General features: G+C 36.8%; 1 pseudogene; it reads left to right on the forward strand.

The window, feature by feature from the left end:
* Positions 1-7,204: 7,204 nt before the first annotated feature.
* Positions 7,205-12,325, forward strand: LOC116084224 (annotated as a pseudogene).
* The last annotated feature ends 598 nt before the right edge of the window (positions 12,326-12,923 follow it).

The following is a 12,923-nucleotide window of genomic DNA, read 5'->3' on the forward strand; positions in this document are numbered from 1 at the left end:
TGCTGGGGGGGGGGGCGCTGTATTCTATCATTTCCAGAGAAGCTTGGCCAGACCTTATCTGGAAATCTGGAGGTCTCCCCCCTGACTGATCCTATTAATTAATATGCCGGTGTCTGTGCGGCTGGTTATGAGCAATCTGGTAAATGGAAAACATGGAACTGAATTGAGTGGTGTCTGAGTAGGGTATAGCTCACGTGGTTAAGAGTTCGTAGTCTAGCGGTGCTTGGCTGTAGGTTTGTTGTGTCCTGGGGTGTCTGGAGTCTCTAGCAAGAAGTGGTGAGCAGTCTCCAGGTGAGTGGTGCTCTCCCTGCGGAACAGCAGCCTCTATGGTGGTACTGGGAGCGCTCCCTGCGCAGGGTACTGGGAGCGCAGCAGTGGCGGCAGCCGCTGTGGTGGTACTGGGAGCGCTCCCTGCGTGGCGGCAGCGGCGGCGGGAGCCACTCCACCTGGCAGCTGTGGTCCCAGTGGCCACTCCACGTGGCCTTGTACCCTGTCTGTCCCGGCGGTGAGGAGCCGGTCGGCAGACGCAAACTGCCAAGCTCCCGGGGCTCGGCACCAAACTGAAGGGTTTTGAGTCGCGGCAGGAAGCATCTGCAGACACCAGGCCCAGGCAGTTTCACATGTAAGAGGTTTAATTGGAAGGGGGGTAGGGGGTAGCAGCGCAGGAAGAGAGAGGGGAGAGAGAGAAGAAAAGAGAGAGAAAGATGGAGGAAAGTACATATATATATATATATATATATATATATATATATATATACACACATATATATATATATATGTCGTGACGTAGCAGTCCAGGTAAAGGTGGGAGTTGAACACAATGGATTCTGGGTTTATGGTCGCTGTTGCCCTGGCGACAGGTCTGTGGACCCGCCCACATATCTGCCGCAGGCAGGTTCTGGATGCTAACAACCTGAGCATGAGAAAGCTTCCTAGGAAGAGTGGTAGCCGTGCATGAGAAAGTTTCCTCATGTCAATGTCAAAAATCTAATACAGCCATGACCCAGTCATAAGGACTCTCCAGTACTTCACCTGTCATCATCATCATCATTGTCTTACTTGTACCCTGCCATTCCTGATGTATTTACAGGAATATAAAATATAGGGACTCCAGAAATCACTGACCCCTTTATTATATAAGGGAAAGTCCAATTAGTGCTTTTTATAAACTGAAGTTGATATTTTTTGGGTAATTGTAGTTAATTCTCCCAAAATATTATTTCAAGCTCTTTGTGAAGGTTCATTTCCTGAAATATTGAGGTAATCTCAACATTAGTAATAGGTGCAACAATCTCTGCTGGGTCTATTCCTGATAAAGTCTCGTTTTTCCTTTCAGAATCAATATAGAAACCACTGAATATGGACTTCAAATTTTTTAGTTTGTCTGTGTAGTAAAAATATCTACTCTAAGATATTATCTTCACTCTACATATGAATACATGTAAGAGAATGATTAAAAAGTAAAATAACTAAAGTGCAACACAATTTTGAATTCTAAAGGTTCTACTATTAAATCTTCAATTTCATTGTGATTTATTTGTATTTTAAACTTTGATCTTGGATCATGTATAGCAGTTTGAAAAACACATGTTTTCTGGTCTCTCCTGGGTTTTTTGCTTTATTTACCAAAGCTTTTCTCATCTTGAATGCATCAGTGCTTTATTAACAACAGACAATACATCTTTTTTTTTTTTTAAGATTTATTTATTATTATATCTAAGTGCACTGTTGCTGTCTTCAGACACACCAGAAGAGGGTGTCAGATCTCATTACAGATGGTTGGGAGCCACCATGTGGTTGCTGGGATTTGAACTCATGACCTTCAGAAGAATAGTCAGTGCTCTTAACTGCTGAGCCATCTCTCCAGCCTGACAATACATCTTTTGATTGCTCTGTGGCTGAGGTTCTCAGACACTGACAAGGAAGGGTTGAGTCAAGTTTGATATTAGGGCCTACAGTAGGCCCGAAGGCATTGCCCATTGGCACAGAGTTGCTTTGGCTATTTTTTACTGATAGTTATATTGGCTCTCATTTGGCTGAGGCCTTTATTTCAGATTATGTTCAAGAGAAACAAAAAACAAACAAAACAGAAAACCCCCAAAAAACAATAAACAAAAGAAATAACTCCCCCCCCCAAGAAAAGCACATAACCATTGATTCCAGAATCTCCTTGCCTCCAATACCTTTGCAAATAATTTTGCTTATCACAATTAAATCATCTGCCATTTTGGTCTTTTCTTACAATTTTTGGAAATTACTTCCCCTACCAGAATAGCATCATAAACTTGAGATCCAATTTTGACCATATGTCTATTCCATTCCTCTACTGGTACTGATTTTACCTTTAAAGGTCTGATCACTCTTGCATTCTTAATTAACATTTGCAAAAGCCAAAGATTCAATCAGTATTTTTCTGACATCTGAATCTGATGTTATTCTATTTATAACTGAAGTCAGTCTTTTCAAAAATCAGTGAAGATTTCGTTTGGGCTTTGTACAATTTAAGTAAATGGCTCAGACCTATTTCCTGATTCTTGAACCTAATTCCAAGCTTAGCATGTAAAGCTGCTAAATCACATAGTGTCAAGGTATGATCTCAAATTCAAGCTGGCTTTGTTAGTCAGGATGTTGACCTTCACCTTTGAAACAAACAGATCCTGGGAAATGTCTAGGCCTCTAGTATTATTTCATTGCTTTATGGTCCTAGACTCCTCTTTCCACCATTGTAACTTAGGAAAAGATTCCAATACCACTGTTGCTATGTCTTTCCAGTCTTGATGGATAATTCTGTCCTGGGTTGCCCATGAATTTAATATCAGTTTCACATAGGATGAATGCATACCATAAGAAGTGACATCTTCTTTAAATCTCCTCAAATCTAAACCGTCTATAGGGTTCCATTTTATTTTATTATAACCTTGGGGGAACCTATCATCTCCTAGTAGGATTGTATAGTGACTGGATAAATGAAGATTGGTTTTCTGACTATTTTTATTATGTCATTATGCCTTGGCTTGTCTAAGTTTCTGTTTGTGTCTAAATATTTTTCTTAGGTCACTCTAAAGGCTTATTTAAATTTAATTCCTCTGTTTGTATTTGTGTATAGATTTATTTAAATTCCTCTGCCTGGATCTGAGAACTTTTTTTAATTCTTGTTATTAAGTTTCTCTAATTTTCCTGCTAGCTCCAAGAGGTAGAAAAAGCACCCACCTGGCATTCATACATTACCACCAGTTCATAAGCACAATTTCTTTCTCCTTCTCCAAGCTGTCTTAAATTCTCTGCAACTCAAAGACCCTCGTTTCTCTCTACTTATGTTCATCTCCCATCAACTGGTTGCTTGTTCTGCCCTTGATCTATGGGAGAATTTATGTATCTCTTGGATTAAAGGTGTGTGTTAGGGCTAAGCTAAAACACAAGGTTTTTCTAGTTCACAATCTTGCGGTTCACAATGGGATCAAATATCCTGTATCCGGGACCTGCGGGACCATAGTTATTTTTGTGAACTGAGAGGGAGCTGTACCTGGAAGAAGACCGGGCAGGAACAATGGAGAGGGAGGCCTTGCAAGTCTTTTGTCAAAGCCCCGTTTAATTACTGTACAAAGGCCAGTATTTATACAGAAAGAAGAAAATGAGGAAGAGGTGAGGGGATCAAAGGATGAGAAGGGGGAACATTTGGGTGGATGTTCCATAAGGAGTCTTGAGACATCTTGCAGCCTTATCTAGGGAAGCAGGTCTTTGCTGTAGGCTCCAGGCACCCCTCAGCAGGGCGCCTTCTCAGCTTTAATTAGCACTTTCTCAGAGGGAAGGTTGTAAAGGTTTTTCCTGGGAAGGGAAGTGTCCATTTGTCACTCTCTCAGGAAAAAAGGTGTTTAGTAGGTCTCTTGGCTCCAGGTGTCTCCACCAGAGATCAGGAGTGGATTTGAGTGCTTTTGGTTTCCAATAATCCTGCAAGCAGAAATAAAATAAAATAAATAAAATAAAATAAAATAAAATAAAATGAAGTAAAATAAAATATAAAATAAAATAAAAATAGAAGACAAAATAAAATAAAACTTCAGGTTTCTGAATAAGATAAAAGCAAACACAATTGAAAGACCAAAGAAAAGATACATGAAACAGGTAAAGCCTCAGAGATACACTCCATCTCATTCACACAATCTGGAATCACATTAAAAAATAAATAACTGGAAGAAAAGAACTGGGTAGAATACACCTAGTCCCTGTTTGTACTGTCTCAGTCTCTTAAATTTCCTGAGTTTTCATCTCGTTGGTTTAGATGACCTTGTGTTTGTGAGTCCTCTGTCCTCTCTAGCTTTCATACTTTCTGCCTTGTCTACCACAGGGTTCTCTTATCCTTGAGGTGAAGGATTTGATGGAAACATCCCATTTAAGGCAGGGTGTTCCAAGGTCTTAAACTTCCTTTGTAATGTTTTCCTGTGGGTATCTGTATTTGTTCCCATCTGTTGCAGGAGGAAGCTTCCCTGATGATGAATAAGCAGGACACTGATATACTAGTGCCAGGGGCCAGCCCAGGCAATCCTTTCTCATTTGGTTCTTCTTGAGGCAGCAGAGGAGGAAGAAAATTGGCAGGGTGGGTGGAGGTTGGAGCAGGTGGCTGGTAAGACTTAGTCTTAGTAGAAATTTAGAGTTGCTGTATGATAATAAAATCTATTTAAGTACTAAGTAGTTTGCTTCAGTAGTTGACCTGCCTTCTCTGAGTTCCACTGAGGTGAGAAAAAACAGGGGAAAAATTGAAATGATTTATTGCTGGTGCTTCTTTCTCTGGTGAATCAGCCAGAAGCTTCTCTGGCTAAGATTGTTAACTCTTTGTGAACCAAGGAGAAAGAAGGAAAATAATTAAGATGTTGTATACAAGCAAATATGCACAGGCACACATATATTTAAACATTTATACATCCAGACTCTGGCTGGGCCCAACTGTCTGTCACAATCAACTCCACAAGTATTCATGTGTTCTGACATATGTACAATGTGCCCTACATATGAACATATAGACAAATAGACATACATATTTGCATGGATGGATGGATGATGGATAGATGGATGAATGGATGGATGAATGGATGGATGGATGGACAAATGGATGGATGGATTGATGAATGGACAGATGGACAGATGAATGGATGGATGCATGGATGAATGGATGGGGCAAAGCTCCCCAAGACAAACCACTCAACCAACAACTTTATTCATTTTTTCTGGTCTTTTATATCTTCTTAGGCAAAAAGTTCTTGGAAAAATTACCTCAGAGACAAAATGTTTCATAGAATGGAAGTTACAGAAAGATGTGGATATTAAGTTTAAAGCAGTGTTTCATTATGATATGCTCATTACAAGTTCAAAGCAACAGTTTTTACATGGTGTTGCCTTATCATAGTGTACACCTGTGATTTTATCCTTGGACCTAAATGGTTTTCTTTGAACACAAAATTGCCCCAAGTATATTTCTCTTTTTAGTGTGATTATTAAAGCTCATTGTATTTCTGAATATGCAATTGTTAGTTACTATTTTGAGGAGTGGGCAACTTCTATTCTTAATTCTAACTTTATAAAATCTTTCTAGCAACTAAGACCATCTCTAAAAACTTCTTAAAATTATTTTAATCTTGTCAGAAATTCTATAGAATAATTATTTATTTGTCTACATAGCATTTCTACGAGATAGTACATCTTCTTAGTTTTGTAGAGATCTCCTCAAAGGGGTAGGATAAGATCTAGTGATTGTTACATATGTTTGATAATAACAGGAAAAGCATATTGATGTCAGGGATCATTCCTAAAATGAATTTCTCAAGGGCTTTGCCTTCCACAGCAAATCTCTTATAGATTATAACCCAAGGTAGACTCATTTCAGGAAGATCACCTGCTAGTTTTTAGCTTTTCCTTGTTGGCTCCTGACATATGAGTATGTCATACTTTCCTTAGAATATATTTTATTGCTACATTTACTTATTTATTTATCTTTAGTTTTAGAATAGTAGGTTTACTGGGCTATCAAGACTCAGGTTCTTGGTCACCTAAGTAGTGTCAAGAATGTGTAACATCTCATGGATTGTGCCTTAAGTTAAATCCAATATTTGTTGGTTCCTTCCATAAGCTTGGAGCCACCATTGCCCTAGCATAACTTGCAGTCAGGACACTTTCATATAAGAAAGTTTTGTGGCTTCTTTTATGGTTCTCATTTGGTAGAATACAGATTACTTTCTTGTATCAAAGATGCTAGTACATAGATTAATGCTGACATCAGATTAAATTCTACATGTTCAATGAATTGTGTAGGCGTTCTTTTCAGCAATGGAGCCCTGCCATCAGGTTTTGGGGAACACTTTTTGGTTTCTACAACAGCTTGGGTATTCCTACTAGGTGTCATAAACCAGCAAATCAATCACATATAACCCAATCCCAAGACTGGGATTTGGTGGTAAGAGACAACCAGTTAGATCTCACTCTCCCCCTCTTACTGGCAATTTTATTTTTGTCATTTTCATAGAAGTACCATTAAGGGAGCTTATCCTACATTTAATTACCATACTACTCCTCTCTGCTCCCTACTTGACCTTTATTTTTTCAGAGCCCCACCCATATATAACTCTCTATTCTGTTTCCTTTTACTGGAGAGATCTATCTGTTACTTAGTCCCAAATTGTACAACTAACTTTGGGTTTCTACGGATTATTTGTTGGCTATTATTGATTTAGAAGCTAATATCATGTATAAGTGAATATATACCATATCATATTTTCTGATTTTGGAATATCTTAGTCAGGGTTTTTTTTTTTTTTTAGTTCTATCCATTTCCTGTAAATTTTATGAGTTCATTTTTAAGAGTAGGTGAATACTGTTCTACATATTGTTTATTCATTCTTCCCTTAATGCACATCTTATTTGTATGCAAATTTTGAATATTATGAATAGAACAATAATGTACAAGGATGGATATGGAAATATTTCTGTGGTAGTATGAAGTATATTTTAGATATATACCCAAGTTTGGTATGGCTGGATCCTGAGATAGATCATTTCCCATCTCCTTGAGAAACCACTCAGTGTGGTGGTACTGGTTCTATCGTGACTGTACAAGTTTGCACTTTCATTAGTGATGGAATGAGTATTCCTCTAACACCACATCTTTGCCAGCATGAACTGTGTTATTGAACTTAGCCATTCAATGGGATAAACCATGAAATCTAAAGGTAGGTTTAACTTGGATTTCCCTGGTGAATATTGTTATTAATCATATCTTTATGTATTTTTCTGATGCTTAAATTTCTTGTTTTGATAATTATCTTTAGATCTATATGCTCTTTTGGTGTGAGTTATTTGTTTTCCTGATATTTAGTGTTTTTGAGTTCTTTATATATGTTGAGTATTATCCATCTATTAGATATATCCATTTATTAGATATTAAAAAATCTTTTCCAAATTTAATGGCTTTTGTATTGTCCAAGTAAAGGAGCCCTTTGCAATGTAGAAAATTTTTAGTTTTATGAGGTCCCATTTATTACTTATTGATTGCAATGCAACTCAGTGTATCTGATTTTATTTTGAAGTCTTTGATTATTTTAGACTTGAGTTTTGAGCATGGTGATGAACTTGGATTCTTCTATATGCAGCTGTACAATTTTATCAACATTAGTTTTTAAAGATCCTATGTTTTATGCAATGTGAATTAAGCCTTCATCACAACAATTTTTAAAAAGTTGTTCATAGGAATTTCAATTTATGTCAGTGTTTGCAATTTAAGTTGGACATGTAAATTAGAATATCTTTTTGTAAAAAAATGTTTTATTTTATGTATATTAGTACAGTGTAGTTATCTTCAGACATACCAGAAGAGGGTATCAAATCCCATGACAGGTGTTTGTGAGCCACCATGTGGTTGCTGGGAACTGAACTCAGAACCTTTGGAAAAGCAGTTAGTGTCCTTAAAACTGAGCCATCTCTTCAGCCCTGGAATATCCTTTGAGTTTGATATTTTAAATATATTGTGTACTTATATTATTTTTTCTTATGGAAAGTAATCTATTCATAATTCTATCATACTCACACATATAGCTATTGATTGGACAGGTTGTGTAAAAAGAAATCAAACAATATTTTTTGTACCATGCAGATCACTTCATAAGTGTTGGTAATATATGCCTGCTATTACCATGTAGATTTTATGTTTAGAGCTTGCAAAGCCAGAGTCAATATTACATTTTCTGCTCGCTGAAACTTTAAGCTGTGTGGGCTATAAGATTTGTTACAGTTTTTTAAGACTATAAGATCTAAGACCTTTGTAATCATATTACAAATGTAGTTACTTGGTTATCAAATAATTACTAAGAGAGATTATAGTGCAGAGAACAAAATTCAAGATTGTATTTATATTGATTTGAATTGGTTTATTACTATTCAATATATCAATCATATCAAAAACTGAATTCAAGGGAGTTCCCAGTCAAAAATTCATGCAGATTTTTTTCTAAGAATTTATTTATATAGTTATATTGAAAATGAATTATACTGTAAAGAAATTTATTTAGTTAGATGTTCTGCAAATGAATCATACTATGTAACCCTCCTGGCTTGAGGGATGATTTCTTCAGACTCTGCCTGCCTCTCATAACCACACCTCTCTGCCCACCTCCTGCTATTTGCCATGCCTTGCTCCTGGTTCCAGTTACATAGGAAGTCCCACCTCCACAGAGACCAAAGAAGCCCCTGATTGGGCCGGCATGCTGACAAACTTGTGGGAGGGGTTTTGCCTAGCCTTTTCTACCTGTTGGTTACAACAAAGGATTGCATTAAAGGTCAAGATGGCTGAGTAATCACGATTCCCGTCTAATTTTTATAAAACCTTCCACGTGGATAGGTATAATTTTGGCCACCCTATATTCTCCCAACTCCTTATTCCAGAAAACTCTCTCCTACTGTTGTCTTGCCTTCTAATTCTATATCCCAGGTAACTCTTTCTTTAATGTTGCTGCTGGTCGGTAACAATACTATGTTATTTTCCCTCTTTTAGATTTTTTAATACATTTCATACTTTTAAAACCAATCATCAAATTATTGTTTCTAAGTAATCAAGCAAAATAAAAATGAAACAAAAACATGAGTGAACTTAAGGAGTACATTAAAATACTTCTAAGTATTTTTCTAAATTATACTCAGAGAAGTCAAATTTAGGTATCACTCTGTTAAACTTACAAAACATTGACAAAAGTAATTTTAAAAATGGTCCATAGAGAATCTTCCAATTTATGAAGGTTTAATAAATTTTGTTTGGACTTTAAATCAAGTGCCTCTTGGAATCCTAAGACTTATATTATCTGGAAGATGTTTTACATGTTTTTCTAATTTTTTAAAAAATTATTTTTTCTCATACAATACAATCAACTGCAGCTTCCCATCCCTTCCATCACCCCTATCTCTCCCAGAAAAGAACAGATGTCCTAGGTCCATCAGTCACAAAATGCACGAGATACAATACAACCTAGCACAAACCCTCATAGCAAAGTGGGCAAAGTGACCTAGGGAAAGGAGAACAGTTCCAAGAACAGTCAGAGGGTCGGAACGACTCCCCTTACTACTGTCAGAAAGCCACTCTAGATAGCAAGGCAACCTCTGTAAGATTTATGCAGAGAACCTATGCAGGCTCTGTGAGCAGCCATGAGCCCTGTTTAACTCACAAATCCTCCTCCCTGTCTTTAATGGTCTTTCATTATTCTTAATAATGATATTAGTGAACTCCTAAAATCCTGTGCTACAATTCTATGCTCATTATTCTGAATTTATATTCATGCTTTTCAGTGTATGGTTTCCCTGACAACTTTACCACATTTCACCCTAAAGTGATCTCTGGGGAAACAAAACATACATTTTTTTTTTTTTTAAAAAAAATACCATTTTCTCCTGACATATAGTGCTATTTTTAGAATTGGCTTTAAAATAAAAGATTTCTGTGTAAGTGTTGCTTTGAACATAGTTTTAAGATGAAAGTCAGTTTTATGATTTAGGGAACTCTGGAGGGAACTTCCTTGAGAAATATTTTAGTCCTTATAATAATTGTTCTCTCCTGGGATGTCAGGAGCCTCTTTGGCTGTGGTGACTATAGTCCTGAGAGTGTAAGACTATGCATGTGTGACCTACTAAAAGTTCATGTTTCAGAAAGAAATGTCATTTACATCAGAATATAGAAACTTAAAGACATTTTTCAGGTCATTTGTTAAAAAGGGACTCAAAATGGTTCCCTTTATGATGAACCAATTCAGTGTTAAATTCTAAGTGACACATAATGGTATGACATTTCCTTGTCAAAGGAACATTATAGTCATTATCATTGTCTGTATCATCTCACAGAATTTTGAAGAATACTGACATTACCTAATGAATGCATAGATTAAGCGTGAAGGTGGATGTTAATGAAACTTAACATCTCTACAAGAAAGATAAGGGACACAGAATTGGGTAAACCCAGCATATAAATACTATGTATATTTTGTTTTATGGAAAATTTTACAAACATAATACATATCTATTTAATTTCTTTTAGTTAATATTTAAAAATTATAGAAAATGACACTTTCATTAGACATCAGTAGGATATATTTTACTTATGTAAGTCTTATCATTTATCTTCTTACTTCATCTGATTAGATCATCTAAATTTATTACAAAATTAATACAAATGATTCACAGAGTTACTAAATGATTTTAGCAATATAAAATTCTAGATCAATATTTTTCTGCTTAAATCACTGTTGCATATTTTATTGAATAATTTATCAATGAATGTCAATCATTATATATTATAGTTTTTAGACTTTATAAAATTTGACTTCTACTTAGTCACACTGAACTACTCTTGGGCATGGCATCCAGCCTGCAGTACCCTTCACCACCTCTAGCTTCCAACCTTCTGACCATGGATTCAGACATCAATGAGTTTCAGCCTTTCTGAAGATGTGTCAGCATGATCTGAGGAGCCTCCATATCAAGGGTATGTGCATCCTGAGATCATAGGTGGAGAACATTGGGAGTAAAGTTCCACCTGTTTCTAGCTGTTCAGCAGTCATGGATGAACTGGGTACCTGAAAGAGGGGGCTGGAAATGAAAAAAGGATGGGCTGGGGAGAGAAGGGTTGAAATCAAGACAAAGATTTCTAATAAAGGCTGAAAGTTTAATTTTCAGCTCTGTGTTTATATAGGGAAAACCCACAGACCCATCCTTTGTTTCAGCTGGATTGAGTTGCAAAGCCAGCTCAGTAGGCAGTCTACTACTGTAGGAATTTATAGGAGTGGCAAGGTGGACTACTCCACCCTAAGTCTGCTAGGTTGGCTTTGTGGCAAACAGTTATGGTCTATTTAGCCTTAGCAAGGCTGGCAGAAGAGTCCACCTGTTACTCATAAAGCTAATTCAGATGTAAATATCAAGGAAAAAGGGATAATAAGACAGAAAAAACAAAAAGGACAGACAAAAGATCAAGTGAGGGGAGTGGTCTAGAAATTGACAGTTAAGGTGTAGTTGAGCCAGACTTTGATGCCCCTCAAGAAATGGGAGATAAAAATGGGGAGCTAACAGAAGACATGTTGCATAAAGCAAATGAAAAGAAAGGAGCTGCCACTGAAGTTGTAAACTATGGGGAGCTGCAGTAAGCCATTCACTTGGTTACCAATACAATGCAACTAAATCCTAGCATGCATATTATATATGCTAAGAGAGCCATTGTCTTTATGAGTTTACAGGAGCCAAGCACTGCCATTGGAGACTCTAAAAGAGCCATTCAAAGAAAGCATGATTCAGCTCAGCCATTCTTCTGTGGAGGGAAAGCACAGTGTTCAAGGTCACTGTGAAGAAGTAGCTCACGATTGTGCTCTTGCCTGTAAACTGTATTATCATAATGATGCAATGCTGAGAGAAGTTTAAAAATATCCCAAACACTGGAAAAAGTATGAGTGAAAGAGTTAAGAATAAGAGAAAACAGACAGAATAGAAATGGTGAAGAAAGCTTGAGAAGGACATGACTCTGTCCAGAGGAAGAAGACAAAAGACGGCCTAGAGGTCAATATGGCTCTTTTCCAGTTGGTTTTCCTGGGAAAGTTCAAAATGGGAGGACAAGTTTCAAAAATGGCAGGGATGCCTGGCCAATGAAATCCTCATTGGTTCTAGCAACGTATGCAATCCAGAAGTCATGGTTGCTTTTTAGGATGTGGCCCAGAACCCAGAAAATATGTCAAGATATCAGAGCAACCCAAAGTTTATTATGAGTCTAACTAGTGACTTGTCGGCCAAGAGTGGATGTCAGCCACAATGCTAAGCAAGGCCTTACTGAGTGTTGGTTTATGTATGTGTTATTAAGTGTAAAATTTCTCAAAAAAGAACAAAAATAATGAGAGAAATTATTAAAGCATGGTTTTCATTATTTACTTTTGTAGAAAGCACTATTAAATCTGTATTAAGTCAAACCTAATATTAGAATATTTCAGACGTAAAAAAGGATGAAAATTGAATTAATATTTCTGAAAAGGGTGGGAACAGGCACTGAATATTTAAAAATCTATATTAAGAAGATATAGGATAATTGTTGTCTTTTGGCCCAGAGATCCTCAACCAAACCCATACTTTTCCTTTTCTTTAAAATATCTCTTATTGGGGAACAGGAGGAAGCAAAAATGAGAATCAGAGGAGGGGAAGAGAGTGAAATATGGAGGAGGGGAAGAGAGTGAAATATGGAGGAGAAGAGAGCGGAATATGAGTTATGCGAACCCGTGTTCAGACTGTTATTTCTTTACCTTCACACAAGGCCCAGTACACTCTGATGATTGAGCCCCTACCCAATAGCTATGTAGATGAAACAACTCTCATCCTCATTAATACTATTATAGAAAAGAATGATTATTTAGAAGAAACCATCT

This window comes from Mastomys coucha, unplaced genomic scaffold (assembly GCF_008632895.1).
Source record: "Mastomys coucha isolate ucsf_1 unplaced genomic scaffold, UCSF_Mcou_1 pScaffold9, whole genome shotgun sequence".
Classification (NCBI taxonomy): Eukaryota; Metazoa; Chordata; class Mammalia; order Rodentia; family Muridae; genus Mastomys; species Mastomys coucha.